Below are 14937 nucleotides of genomic sequence, written 5' to 3'. Positions count from 1 at the left end.
TTGTAGTTCAATGCTGACTTTGTTTCTGATGGGATGCTTAAGTCATTAGACTTAACTAGTCTTTAACAAGTGTCCAAACATTGCTTTTCAGCACTAGAATATAAATTATTTTTGTCTTTAAATTAACCAGATTCAGGGAAGGGAACAGCAATGCTTTTTGAGTATATTGAAATACTTCCTTTCACAGGAGGAGAAGGGATGGGAGGTGTTTGCTGGGAGAGCCACAGCTCACATTGACTATAATTCTGATTTTCAAACTCAGTTTTGCCAAGTTTGTCTTCCTCAGCTCTGAAAAGGTGAACAAGGTGGTGGGTATAAGGCTTCTTCCAAGGTAAAAGGTTCCTCCAAGGTATTGTTTACAATTCTTCTCTCTCACATTTTTCTCTCTCTTTTTTATTTTTGTTTGGTTGGTTTGGTTTTGGTTGGTTGGTTTTGATTTTGTTTCTCTTTTCCCAGTTATGTTCCCAGGTAGAAGAATTTCCTTGGTTTGTTTCCTTGTCAGCTTGTGGTTTCAGGGAGAATTTCCTGTGAGCATTTCACCTGCGATGGAACATTCCGGAACAATTGCACAGGGAAGTTAGAGTTATATAGATGCTCTCAAAACATTTATAAGTGTGCCTTTGGAAAGCTAGTAAAAATATTTTTCAAACTCTCTCCTGCAGACCCACGATCTGAGATGGTTTTACTTTAAGTCTTCTCACAAGACCATATTTAAAAGTTATTCAAATATTATATTTCTTCTTATGGTCCTGTGATGTTACCATTTTTTATGATTTTAGTAACTTCTATTTGACTACAGTAAAGTTTCAGTGATGCAACTGTTTTTTTCATATTGCTGAGCTTGTATAATTGCCCTCCAATTACAGTACCTAATTAATGGATCAAATATTATTGATTCAGGGTAAAGACTTACAGATATTTAATTTGCATTGTTCTTGGGCTCAGGTCAGGTGCTTCATTCTTTGTACTTTGAGCTGCAGTTTACCTTAAGACTGTTGCTTATCTTTGCAGTGAACATCTGTTCAGATTCTGCTTTCACCTTATATTTTCAGAATAAATATGAAATTTTATCTGAGGTAAGGGCTTTTTTGTGGACAATAAGCTTATTGTTGGTTAGCTTCAGGATCTTCTGTAAGAACCACGCACACTGAATTAAGGAGTTGTTTCATAAGCAGCAGTTCATTTTCTGAACAGAGGCAGAGGGTATTGCATGAAATACTTATCTTTCACTTTGCACCAGCATGGACGTTTTAATAATGTTTTGACTTCTGTGTTAGGTTTGGTTGTCTTGGTTGCTCAGGTGTACTTTAAGCTGTTGAAGTGAACAAACAAGCAGACACAGAACCAAGCAGACTGTGGCCCATGGAGTTCTCCCTGTGTTTCCTTAGAGAGCCATCTCAGGCCTTCAGATAGCTCACAATATTCCCTCTGAGGTAATGTGGATATTAGCCAAGCAATGCACTTAGTCTTTGTCAGACAACGTTTTTCCCAGAGATTGTTATCTCTTGGTTTGTCTGTATCAGAACAAGATGTATTCTGAGAGAACAATGGTAACAGAAAGGTAGGTACAAAGCTTGTTATCTGCAGACATCAGAAGGAAACTAGCCTGCTTTCCAAAATATTTATCCTGTAGCTCTTACCAACTGTAAAAGTGGCTGAGCAGCACAACTGATCTTTTGGAGAAATCAAAGTACTTTGAAAGCCAGTGAGCATTCCTCTTGGTGACTATTTTAATCTTATAGTTGTTCCTGGCATGTATAAGAAATGTACTGGCACGTTACATAACTCAAAGCTTAGTAAGTCTATTTGTAGGTACACAGTTTGTGGTAATTGGGAGTGGGGCTGGGGCTGAGCCTCATCCCCAATGGGTACAGCTGTGAGAAGCAGGTGAGCAGCATTGACAGCAATGAGACCTGGAGTGCCCAGATGTGCTGACCAATCACCAAAGGGAACAGAGAGCACCCAGGTGCAATGCTTGAACATGAGGGGTGTAAAAGATTGGGCTAAAGAACAAGGAAGGCAAATACTTGCCGATTTCTGAAGTGATATGGTGTTACTCTGTATGGGCCAATGCTTGAAGCCTTCTGAAATTGTATGGTGATACTTTGTGTATCATTGCTGTCTCAACTGTGGCATATGCTGCAACAGCAATTGTACTTTGGATTTGTGCTGGCTGTCAAGTGCTGATCTGGTTGTGTGGCTCCTGTTCTGATACATATGCAGGTGTATACATACACAGGCACAGATCCAAAATCAGCTCCTTCTGTTCTCAGAGAATGGTGACAAGAGTGCAAGCTTGTATAGGCCAAAGAACAGGTATTTGCATTTACCTGGGTAGTGGGAGAGAAAATAGAAAGACAGAATGGTTTGGGTTGGAAGGGACCTTAAAGATCATCTAGTTCTAGAGACACCTTGTATTAGACCAGATTGCTTAGAGCTCCACCCAGCAGCTTTGGTTGCATAACCCCCAGCAGGGGTTGTGTACCTTTTGCGCTCCAGCCTTGAACAATTCCAGGGAGAGAACATCCACATCTCCTTTTATATAAAATATATACTTTGCTCATTTTACAATAGTCTGCTGTTTGTTTATGCTCCACAGCTGAGCTGCTAAGTGTTTCAGCTATTTCACTGTCTGTTCACTTTTATATTTAACAACTCAAATACCAAAGTATGGGAGTAAAAAAAAAAAAAGTTAGCAAGGGTTGATGTGATCTGTCTGTTAGTTTTGTCTTTGCAGCAATCTTTTCTCTAGCCAAGCCTGGAAGTTAGGGTGCACTCTGTTTTTAGTGCACATAATATTTAAATCTGAAACCTTTTTGTTTCATTGTGCATCATAATGAAAAAGTAGTGCTGCAGTTCACTCTTGGGGTCTTTTTTTTCTTTTTTTTTTGGTCAAATAACAGAGTTGGGGTCATGCTCTAGACTGTAGGCATTTAAATCAGACAGTTCATGCTTTAAGTCATGCATGGCTGCTGCTATGTCTCAGACTGTCTCTCACCAGTACAGCGTCCTTCAGTGTCTTGGATACGCAGGTGCCCTTCAAAGGTATTCTGGTTGGGAATAAAAATTTAACCAAGAGAAGCTTCAGGGCATTCTCTCAGAGAAGGTCAACATTACACACAATGGATGTGATAGTTGTTGAACCGTGTGAATGTTCTGGCTAGAAAGAATGTTGTTCTAGCTAGAAAGAAACTGCAGGCAAGGCTGATAGCTAGAATCTTGTGTAGACGCATTTTAAAAGGTAGTTACTAACCAAAAATAGCAGCAGGTTTAATGTGTGGGTTTTTTTTAAAGATATGTTGGCTGTTCTTGACCAAACTTGGAACAACCTGAGGCCACTGTGACTTAAGCAGGAGCCAGGTCATCTTGTGCATTATGTTCTTTGTTCTTTCTGCCCCTTGCACAAGTGCAGAAACAAATTCAAATACAGGCATCCAACAGTGGGAAGCATCTGCTGGTAAAAACAGAGGTGAAAATGAGGGGACAGGCCAAATTATCACAAAAATCTGATTTTGCTGGTGGTAAGGTAGTTAGAATATGACTAACAGGAGAATTAAAAGCATTTTGAAGAGAAGTAACACAATGGCTATGATCCTTCGTAATGGGCATGGGTATGTTATACATAGTTGACTTGTGCTGGCATATATACTAACTTTTCATGTCATAGGTATGACTGCCTGTAGGAACTCCTCAAATCCCTATCCTGGGCTATGTAGTAAACTTTCTATGGCACAGGTTTCTCTCAGTTACATTCTAATCTTAGTTTGGCCTTTTGCCCTTAAAAATTATGTTATTACAGATCAAGTATCAGTCAGTGTTAAGGCTTGACTGTATGAAAAAGGTAGAGCTGAAAATTCCCACCAGCACTGCCAAAGGTACTGACTAGAATATGTAACAGAAACAGTGGAAATAATTAACCAGAGCTACCCACAGTAGGATCCAAGGTACACAGAATTGCACTCATTGTTCTGTTGTTCTGGTATGAGCTGCCCTGCCTGCTTTCCTCGCACTGATAGTTCTGTGTGCTCGGAGATTCAATTACTCTGATTCCTTGGCCTGAATCCTAATTCTAATGGAAGTAAGTGACTGACAGTCTGATTTCAGGTACCCTGTAGTGTACCTGATACTGTGGAATTAAGTTGTCTTGTCTTCTACTCTGTACTGCTGGAAGAGTGACTGGGAGGTACTTCTGAGCAAATTCTCACAGATGCTTTTTGTGAAGCACTTCCTAGAGACAGCTTCTCAGTGTTGTTAAAATGGGAACAGGCTGGGTGCACAAGTGAGACTCTGCATAAAAATGCAGCAGTGGAATTAAGAACTCTGGTTTACATGGAATCCTGCCCGCATAATTTGAAAAATGTTATCCCTGGTTTTATCCAGTGGCTGCAACAGTTTATTCCTTACAATAAGTAAACTAATATAATTAACACATCATTTAGAGTGTAGCAATGCTCTGATGTTCTTATAATACTTCAAAAATCACCTGTTGAAGTAACTTTATTAAAAGCTTGTGGAAGTTTGATACTGCTATTTTACATTTGACTTCCTTGGGGGCAGGGCTTGTATACCTCTTGGGCTCTAGCAGCCTAAAGAGCTGCATAGTGAGCAGGCAACTGGTTGTGTCAGTGCTTACATCCCTAACCTTGCTTTCTGGGCATCCTCACACTTTGAAACTCCTGTGTTTGTAAAATGTGGGTTGCCTATCTGTGTACTACCAAAATAAATACTGCACTTCTTAAAGGTGTGTGCTGAAAAAAATACAGAAAATTTGATAGCTTGAGAGAGACTTTCCATAAGACAGAAGTCCATGAGTCTGTAAGTTAAGGTTTAACCATAAAATGTACAAGTGAAGAACTCACTGCTGCTATATGATTCCACAGAACAATGCAAACAGGTAAAAAGGATGAAACCAGGCTCTATGTGTTGTCAGAGACGAGTCATAATAGCAAAATCAGCTTATGGGCAAAAGGTTTGACAACTTACTATTCTTTCACCATGTTTTCCTTATCTTGCATCATTATTTTAGGTTTTGGATAAAAGGTAAAACTGTAAGTATCTTGGGAAAGTATCACTCTATGTATACTCTCTTCTGATACTGAGAGTACTGGGCTAGAAGGAGCCATAGACAAATACAACATAAAATTTATATAAGTCATTTCTAAAATCTAATCTACTCTCTTACACAACAGCTTTAAGGAGTCAGATTGCTAGCTCTGCACTGCATGGAGTCAGAATGGTGATTAATTTGCTCATAGCATATTTTACTTCTAATATGCAACCTCACTGTCAAACCTCCACATTCTTTGCCTTGGATTAATGGACATTGATCGTGGCATATTGATTCCTTCCATCATAGGTTGCTGATGCTCTGCAACTGTTCTGCAGTTTTCAGTGACAGCTTGTGGCTTTCTTCTGCACCATGTCTGCACATTACAGGTGAAGATACCTTCCACTGAGATGCCATCATGAAGTGCCGACAGCAGGTGACTTCAGTGAGTGATTTGATGAGGCACCTTCTTGTGAGCTGTCCTTTGCCCATCTTGATATGTTTCTGTGAGGTTCTTTTTAAAGAGCAAGGCAGTAAGCAGTGATTAAATTGCTGTAGTTAAGGACATTTTGTAACATTGCCTTGAGAGACAGGTGCAAGCATTAGTTGGCATCAGTGCTTATGCTGGTATTTCCTAATAGCTTGTTTGAAATTCAGGTTTTGAAGAACCACAAAGGTTGTACAATACAGGCTGTATATAACTTGGGTGGGAAAATGTTCTGGATATGTTAATATTTTTGACTAATTCTGAAACCTAGTTTCAACAGAGCAAATTGCTTAAAATGAGTCCTGAGTCAAATGAGGGAAAAGGGAACTTTTATTGACAGCACTATTAGAATGAAATAAGTCTCCTGCAGTTCAGCAGCCAGATTTTCATTCTCTGTTTTCCTCAGTTTTGTTCATCTTTCAGATGGGAACAAGCAAGGGAAAACTTGATAGGTTAAGAAATTTTAAGATTTGGGAAACATAAGCTTGATAAAATGGACTGTTTCATATGGAAGGGACCTACAGTGAGCATGTAATCCAACTGCCTGACCAGTTCATGGCTGGCCTGGTATTAAGGACATTGTCCAAATGTCTCTTAAATATTGTTAGGCTTGGAGCATCAACCACTTCCCTAGGAAGTTTGTTCCAGTGTTTGACCACCCTCTCAGCCAAGAAATTCTTCCTAATATCCAGACTAAACCTTCCTTGGTGCAGCTTTGAACCATTCCCACATGTCCTGTCACTGGATACTAGGGAGAAGAACTCATCACCTTCGTCTCCACTGACGAGCTAGTGATGCTGTGTTTGATGCATCCCAAGATGCCAGGGCACACTGCTGATTCCCACTGAGCCTGCTGTCAATCAGATCCCTGTCTGCAGGGCTGTTTTCCAGCCACTCTCCCAATAAATACTTGTGTCCAATGTTATTCCATCCTAGATGCAGAATCTGGCATTTCAACTTGGAAAATTTCATCCCATTAATTATATCCCAATGCTCTTAACTATGTAGATCCCTCTCCAAGGCCTCTTGTCCCTCAAGAGTCAGCAACACCTCCCAGTTTGGTACCATCAGCAAACTTCCTAATGGTGCATTCAACTCCTACACCCAGATTCTTGATAAATATACTGAACAAAACAGGCTCTGGAATTGAAACACAAGGCATACCAATGGTATGCCTCAACTGGTGCCAGTTGCCAGCTACATAGATGAAGCTCCATTCACTAGAACCCTTTGAGCTCTGTCCTTCAGCCAGTTTTTCACCCAGAACACCATGAACCTGCTTATCCCACAGCTGGGCAACTTGTCCAGAAGGATGCTCTGAGGGGCAGTATCAAAAGCCTTACTATAATCCAGAAAGAATGTGACCATCCAGAAAGCAGAACCAGGGCATTGATTGTCCCCCTGTACTAAGCACTGGTTATGTCCTGCCTCAGACCCTGCATTCAGTTTTGGACCCCTCACTGTAGCAGTTTACACCTCACTACAAGAACAATATTGAGGTGCTGCAGCATGTCCAGAGAAAGGCAACGGAGCTGAAGAAGGGTCTGGAGCACAAGTCCTATGAGGAGCAGCTGGGGACCTGGGGTTGTTTAGTGTGAAGAAAAGGAAGCTCAGAGGGCACTTTATTGCTCTCTGCAAGTACCTGAAGTGAGGTTGTAGTGGGGTGGGATTGGTCTCTTTCCTCTGGTAACAAGCAACAGGACAAGAGGAAATGGACTCAGATTGTGCCAGGGGAGGTTCAGATTGGATATGAGGAAAAGCTGCTTCACTGAAAGGGGGGACAGGCATTGGAACAGGCTGTCTGGAAAAGTGGTGTAGTCACCATGCCTCAAGATGTGTGGATGTGGCACTTAGGAGTGTAGTTTAGTGGTGGACTTGATGGTCTTTGAGGTTTTTTCCAAGCTAAATGATTCTATGATTCTATCATTTTTCTAGGATTTTTAATCACATGACCTTGCTTTTTTGTTCTGGAAAGGGGTTGAGGCAGGGTAGGACTTCCAAAGAAGCTATTAAATAAGGATATCAGATACTTAATGAGACCTCACTATATAGGAAAGATTTTTTACCAAATAGGAACAAGAGCATTTTCTTGTTTCTTTCACTTTCCTACAAGAGCATTTTTTTATCCCTTCATTCTGGTCTTTTAACTTCCTCAGTAAATACAAGTGGGTTTGTACAGCCTGTTCATAGACTTAAAGTCTTTTTTCAAAAGCCTGGATTAAATGTTATTTGATCTCGCTATAAAAGCTACTCAGTGAAACCTCTAATTCGAACACAGCTTTATTCTTATCTAAGTTTTACAATTCCAGTACTGTCTCTCAAAATTCCTCTTTTGAGAAATATGTACAGCAAACCTAAGCCAAATGACAACATGCCTTCCTTATTACCAGACCAAATCATCCTATTGCCCTGAAAACTAAAAGTGGGAAATGACCATGTAAATGTCCATGCAATAAATATACCAGTGTAAACCACTTCATAGTGCAGTTTTGCTCAGGGTATCATGGTCATGTTGTTTAATTGGGGCTTATTTTCACGTTCTTCTGGTTTCAGTTGGGCTTGCTGATGATGTTACTATCCCTAGCTGCTTCTCTAGCTCCCTTCAGGGAGGTGGTTTTTTTGCCTGTGGGTCTTTTATTTCAGCTCTTAGGAATCGAGCGTAGTTTCAGAGATAGATGAAAGAGAATCTAGCACTAAATGCTGGAATAGGTGTGTGTTGGTTTTTGGTTCATGTTTTGTTTGTTTGGTTGGTTGGTTTTTTAAGGAAGCAATCCCTCCTTCCAAATTTCTGTTTCTCTAACCAACACAGGCTTGTTCACAGATGGCCTTAGACACTGAAAACACTCAGTTGCACTGAAAATAAAGATCAACATCAGGAAATATGTTGTAAACTGCAGAAGTCTATGATGAAAAGCTTTCTTAATTTTTTTTCAACTTAAATAACTGTCTTGGGACAGAGTACATTTTTCTTAGTAAGTGGTACAGTGCTGTGATTTTTGGATTCAGAATGAGAATAGTGTTGACAACACGCTGATGATTTGGTTGTTACTCAGTAGTGCTTACCCTGAGCTGAGGGCTTTTTGATTTTCCATGCTATGCCATGAGGAGTTGCACAAAAAGGTGGGAGTATGGTCAGGACAGATGATCCAAACTGGCCAGAGGGATATTCCATACTGTAGAATGCCATGCCCAGTATTTAAACCAGAGGAGTTACCTGGAAGGGAGCTGATTGCTGCTCAATGATGGCACATTGTGCATCACTTTTTCTCTTGGATTTTATTTTTATCTCTCCCTCCACTTATCATTATTATATTATTAGCTTTTTTGTTTTTTTCAATTATTAAACTATTTTTATTTCAACCCACAAGGTTTGCCTTTTCTTTCCACTTCTCCTCCCTACCCTAATGGGGGTTGAGGGGAGTGACCTTAAAGCTGCATGGTATTTTATTTGTGGCTGGGATTAAACCACGACAATAACTGGTTTTATCTGCACTGGGATGCGCAGGAGAATCTTGATATACGGTCCTTGAGACCCTTCCTAGCTTCTCTGCTTAAAGCATTAGTTCTGAAAGCTACGTACCTTCTGCTGCTCCACTCATCTCTAATGGATAACTTGATGTCTGACATAACAACTTATTTAAATGCTTACTGGACTGGGTCTGGAGATCACTTTGTGAGCACAAAGGTAGGTACATCTTTGATTATTTCTCTGGTTAGTGATTGGATCTAAGGCTCTAATGGATAAACTCTGGAGTACCCAGTTACCAGAACTTCTTTTCCCACAGCTTTATGCCACGTACCTTGTTGCCAGTGTGCAGAAGTGCCGGTGTCTGTATCTACCTAGCTCCAGTTCCTGTTAGTTCAGTAGTAGCAGAACCCCTACGCCATGTCTGCCTAGTGGATGGTGAGTTGCAGCTCTTAAGGCATGAGCACAGTCACCTGCACCTTCTGTTCCCTCTGCTCAGAGACTGAGAACCACTGGGCTCAACAGGGGCTGGTACATGTCTGAGGATATAGAGAGCAACAGGCAGGTGTAAAGTGTCTGGAGATGAGATTTGCTTTGTTTTGGTGAGAGTGCTTGGTCCCCACATCTTGTTCTATTTTTCTCCTGATCTGTCAACTGTACTGCTGAGCTGGTTTGCATACGCTGTCTGGTTTTGAGTAATGTTTGTTCACCAAAGATTTTTATTTCTATAAAAACATGACTGAGTTATCTGGTCATCCTTGTTTATTCTTACAAGAGTTATCTTAAAAAACAAAAACAAAAAATTAAATAATGTTTTTCATCTTTGGTTACACAGAACCAGTGGTAGAGTATGCTCAGGTACCTTGGCTGGATGGTGGAGAAGTCTGTAATTGCTTGTTAATTTTTGAAACAGAAAGTGGAGGAAATGAGATATTTGGTGAAAGAGCTTCTCTTATTGCACTGCTGGAAAGAACAGGTCCATGCAAACCAAACAAGCAGTGGTATTGGTATGGTCTTTTTCTGTCTGCTCTATGACATAATCTTGTGAGAGCTTGCACTGTGTAAGATATTGTACGTATTAAATTTGGGTGAAAAGTGTATGGTCAAACATCCTCATTCATAAGAAAGAGACTGAACTAACATGATTAAATCCTTTTAGGTCCTCATTTTTGCCGTTTTAGATGTCTTGAAATATTTATTAGGAAAAGAGAATGCAGCTCTATCTTCATGAAAAAAAATCTGTTTTTCTTTGCCCTAGTTTAACAAAGCACTGAAACACAGACTTGAATCCTTTGGGAATTATTTAAGAGCTCAGAGCCGTAAATCCCATTATTGAGGATTTAGGAGTAGATTAGATAACCACAAGAGGTCATAGTTGCTTCACAGATATAAGAGAGGAGGTCACATTTGAAAATCTTTTCTGTTTAGAGGAAAGCTGCCAAAAAAAAAGAGGTTGTTCTTAGTTCATGGAAAAAAAAAATGAGCTTGACATGTGAATTTCCATGTGAAATGCATGCAAAAGTAGACACGACACAAGAGAAAGAACAGTTTGTTAAAGGGAAGAGAGTACAAATTCTGCTTTGCATCCAGCTATTTATAGAATTTTTAAAGTGGTTTTCAGCTTGCTGAAGACAATCCTTTTGTAAATCCATCTATTCCATAAGATTAGCCAAGGAATTAATTTGATCCTGGATATTTCAAATGGTATTTTGAAGACTGATTTGATATCTCATCTGGTTGTCATACTTTCTGCATTCTAAAGCAGTTGGTGTCAGAAATCTAGTATGGGTAGCAAAAGGAGCCATTTTCACTGTCATTTCACTGTTAAAAATTTTCTGTTGTTTCTACATCTTGTGGGTAGATCACAGAAATAAAAGTTTCTTCTACTTTATTTGGAATCTGTTTGCAATACATATTTAAACTCCAAATGTGTAGTGGCAAAATACCAGAATCACTTTCTGACTAAATGAGCTCCTTCTAGGGTCAGATCATCCTTGTGGTCTTCAACATATTCAGGAGTGGTTGATTTCAAACTTCTGCATCATTGCATGTACCTGTGTCTGATTTACTAGCAACAGTAAAATGTTGCCAGTGGTTCACAGCAGCCAAAAGAAATAATGCAGTATTCTAGTTGATGCAGTACTGGCAGAAGAGGATGAAGAAGAAAATATAGGGAAAAAAAAAAAAAGGAAGGAAATAAAATAAAAGGCATCTCATTGATCCTGATGTTTTTGGAAATGTATGTTGACACTTCCTGTGATTGCCTGTGTCATCATCTGCAAGTGGTAGTTGAGTCTTTGAGTTGTGGATGCTCCCTCCTAAGCAAGGGGAGGACACTCCCTGACTTTTTACCCACAAACCAGATGCAAAGCAGTGACTTCTGATCCTCAGGGCTTCATTATCGAAACCCTCAGCTTCCCTCTTCCGTGTCTTTCAGAAACTGATAATCTTCCTCCCTTCTGAGGGGGAGGAGTGAACACAAACTTCCCACCCTGAAATGCTTGGCAGTTCCTGCATTTTCAGTGTAACTGTCTGCCAGCAGTAATTATTCTTCTTGTGGATGCAGACACCTAGGAAAATGTGTTTCTGTTTCTCTGTGGCTCTGTCACTAGAAATGAGCTAGTAAAGGAGCTACATGTGCTATATTTTTAATCCTCCTTGTGGATTCATACTGATGGTTATGAGGTACTTGGAAATGCAGATGTGTTCTCATGCTTAGGACTTAAATTCAAAGAAGCAGATGCCTGGGAACCTGGTGTACACCAGGTTGCTTTACAAGCCAGTGTAAAGCAAATATTTTCCTCGAACTGCAGAGGCCTCTTGTTGAAGAGGTGCCAGTTCACATGCAAAGCTCTGGTACCACAGAGCCATTACCACACCCATGTGCAGCACAGTTGATATCCCCAGTGCACTTATGGTAAAGCTGCAGTAGATAAGGTGCTGTGCTGTATGTGGCAGCAGGATTGTTGTGTTCCACAGGCTAATTACAGAGGGTCGTCCCTGGTTCTAACAAAACTATAGTATGTTATTTCATATTATTGATTTGATTTCTTTTCTGTTTCTTTTTCTTTGTCAGCCCATTTGCATGGAGCTGCCAGAGGAGCTGCGTCAGCTGGCAGACATGCAGAAACTGAGAAGGGAGAAAGTAATAGAAGACTACAGAATGAATGAGGATGGTCTTTTGATCCAACCAGCCATGGAATTTAATAGAGGGAAACAATCCACAGAAGGATAGAAACTACAGAGATGATGTCGATTTATTTCCCACAAAAAAAAAAAAAAAAGGCAGGGTCTCACAACACATCCTTCAACAATCAAGGATATACTTTTTCAAAGCAGCACTTGAAACTCAAATTCATGTGGTAAAATCTGTGGGAGGACCTTAAACCGTTCTCAAGCAGACTGTATGAATTTAATTTCTGACACAGGTGATTTGATGAGCTTAGATTGGATGTTTGGAGACATCCAAGTGAAAAAAGAGGCTACTCCCCTTGCAGAGGTGTCAAACAAAAGCTCCTGACTTTACAATGAGAGGTAATTCAACATTCCACTGTCAAATGGAAATAACCATGGTCTATCTTTTGGAGGAAATTCCTGCTGTGTCTGACCTTCTCTAGGTCTATTTTTGAGATCCATTTTTTCCAAGAGATATTTTTGAAAAGTGACTTTTATTTTTCTTGCATTGTTAACAGACCACTTTCTTAAACTGTATTAGTTCTTTCGCTACCTGCTGCAGGTATGTAAAACTCATTAGAGCAGCTTCCTGCTGGAAGATGCAGACCATCACCACCACCGTTGTTTGCCACGCTGCCGCATCCAGCTCTGTGGATAAGGCTGTAAGCTCTGTGCTGTGTGGTGTGTGTAAAAAGCACTTTAGGAGGTATAGACCAGTCCCTCCCCATTCAAAATAAAGTATTAGGGCAAAACTACTGCTCTACCACAGGACAAAATTAATGTAGGCCATGCCTCAGTCTCAGAACAAGTTTTCTGACATATTGGCGAGCACTGAATGTAGAATAGGGAAGAATGGAGAAGGTCAAAGGTCACTGTGCCAACCAGATTGCAGTCCAAGAACAATCTGGGCATCAGGCTGCAAAGGTGGGAATAATGACACCAGTTTGGAAGGGATGTGAGTACATGCCACTACCTGTTTGAGTTGGTTTCCTTTGGATGTAAATTGGTGTGACTGCGTTTGATGTATCTAAACATTTTAAAATATATTTTTAGGAAAACGTTTGTTTTCTGGTGTGTTTGGTTTTTTTGCCTCTCCCCACAAAGTACTAGATCAGCAGTATTTAAATAGATTTTCATCTGAAACTGTGTCAGACTTGCTCACTTGGCAGAATGACAGAAAAACTGCCAAGGTTTTCTTTGTCATTTAACTGAAGGAGATTTTTCCAAGCAGTCATGTGTTATCAGGGATTAGTGGGGTACAGCCTGGAACATGCAGGCTCTTCTGTCAGAGACAGATCAAGAGCACTTATGTTGTATTTCCACAACCAAAATCATTTGGGTCCATGCAGTCCTATTACCAGACAGAAAATAGTGATATATCAGGTAAGGGAAGGAAGGAGGGAAGAGGAACTGAGAGATGAAGGCATCCAGTCTGGGATATAATATGGAATGTCTTTAGAGGATACAAAGTAATTGCTGAGGCTATCCTTCTTGATAAGCGACTGAGCTGCTTTCTCAGCCTCTTCCAAGGACTTGATCTGTGACTGGAATGGCATTATCATGGAATAAGGATTTCCAGAGAGGGACTTCACAGTCCAGTTTCATCTGTGCCACTATAATGATTCAAGTAGCAGAACTTTCTTGGGTAAATATAAGCACTGCTTTCCCTTTGGTTCTCTTTTGTGAACGGCATGAAAAAATAAATGTATTGGAATGGCATCATCACTCACTGATGCACAAGATTAAAAATTACTGTTTTCTTCAAGAAGAAGAAAGGCTTTTTTTTTTTTTTAAGTCCATCAGGCACAGTGATGCTGCTCAGTGCCAGCTCTGTTTGTCTGAGCTCATGTGGTACTAAGATGTTACCAAATCATGCACACCTCCTGAGCAATGAAATTCCCAGCTGTACTTAGGGGTGCAATTAGCATCACTAGTTAAGGACAACTCTAGTGAAGTTTTACTGGAGCAGTAGCAATGGTCTTATTTGTATATCCTAGCAACTGTGTGTGGTGGTTTAAGCCCAGGTGGCAACTAAGCACCATGAAGCTGCTCCCTCCCACCATGCCCCAGTGGAATGGGGCAGAGAATCAAAAGAAAAACTCATAAGTTTCAGATAAGAACAGTTTAATAATTGGAAAAAAAAAAAAGACAGTAACTAATAAAAATGATAAAAAAGGAAAGAAAAACAAGTGATGGGCACTGCAATTGCTCGTCCTACACTGACTAATGCCAGATTCCCTTCCTGAATCCAGATTGGCCTCATTTCCAAGTAGCTGCCCTCAGTTATACTGGGCATGAGGTCTTGGGGTATGGAATATCCCTCTGGTCAGTTCAGGCGAGCTGTCCTGGCTCTGCACGCTCCCAAGATTTCCTTCTCAGTGGTAGAGGAGAAGACACAACAAGTCCTTGACTTAAACACGATTTAGTAAAATTCAAAACACCAGTTTATGCTGCATGCAAAACTCAGTACTGTCCCAGCTACTGAGGAATTAATTCCACCCAGCCAAAACCGGGACACGGATACCCACTGAGCGCTGGAGTAGCAAACCTTAGTCATGAAATACAGATTTTTATCACTATGCAGTAGGTGATATGGATTAATCATCCACTTAAGGATTTGCTTTAAGTGTACTGGTTAATGGGTTCTGGGAGGCAGCGGTGCTGAACAGCTGATGGCCAAACTGTTTACGGTGCAAAGCATCTTCGCAATTAACCTTCAGGCCTATTTCCTCCAGAGCTCCTCTAATGCAACTCATAGCGCAT

The 14937-nt window shown here is 40.4% G+C and overlaps 1 long non-coding RNA gene across 1 annotated transcript; it reads left to right on the top strand.

The window, feature by feature from the left end:
* Nucleotides 1–3670: 3670 nt before the first annotated feature.
* Nucleotides 3671–13201, top strand: LOC108961270 (uncharacterized). Its single transcript, XR_001989496.3, has 3 exons — nt 3671–4078; nt 5357–5492; nt 12077–13201. It is a non-coding gene; the product is annotated as an uncharacterized LOC108961270 (long non-coding RNA).
* Nucleotides 13202–14937: the final 1736 nt, after the last annotated feature.

This window comes from Serinus canaria, chromosome 5 (genome assembly GCF_022539315.1).
Source record: "Serinus canaria isolate serCan28SL12 chromosome 5, serCan2020, whole genome shotgun sequence".
NCBI classification, from domain to species: Eukaryota; Metazoa; Chordata; class Aves; order Passeriformes; family Fringillidae; genus Serinus; species Serinus canaria.
Note: the sequence above shows the minus strand (reverse complement) of the source record. Positions and strands in the feature narration are given on the sequence as shown.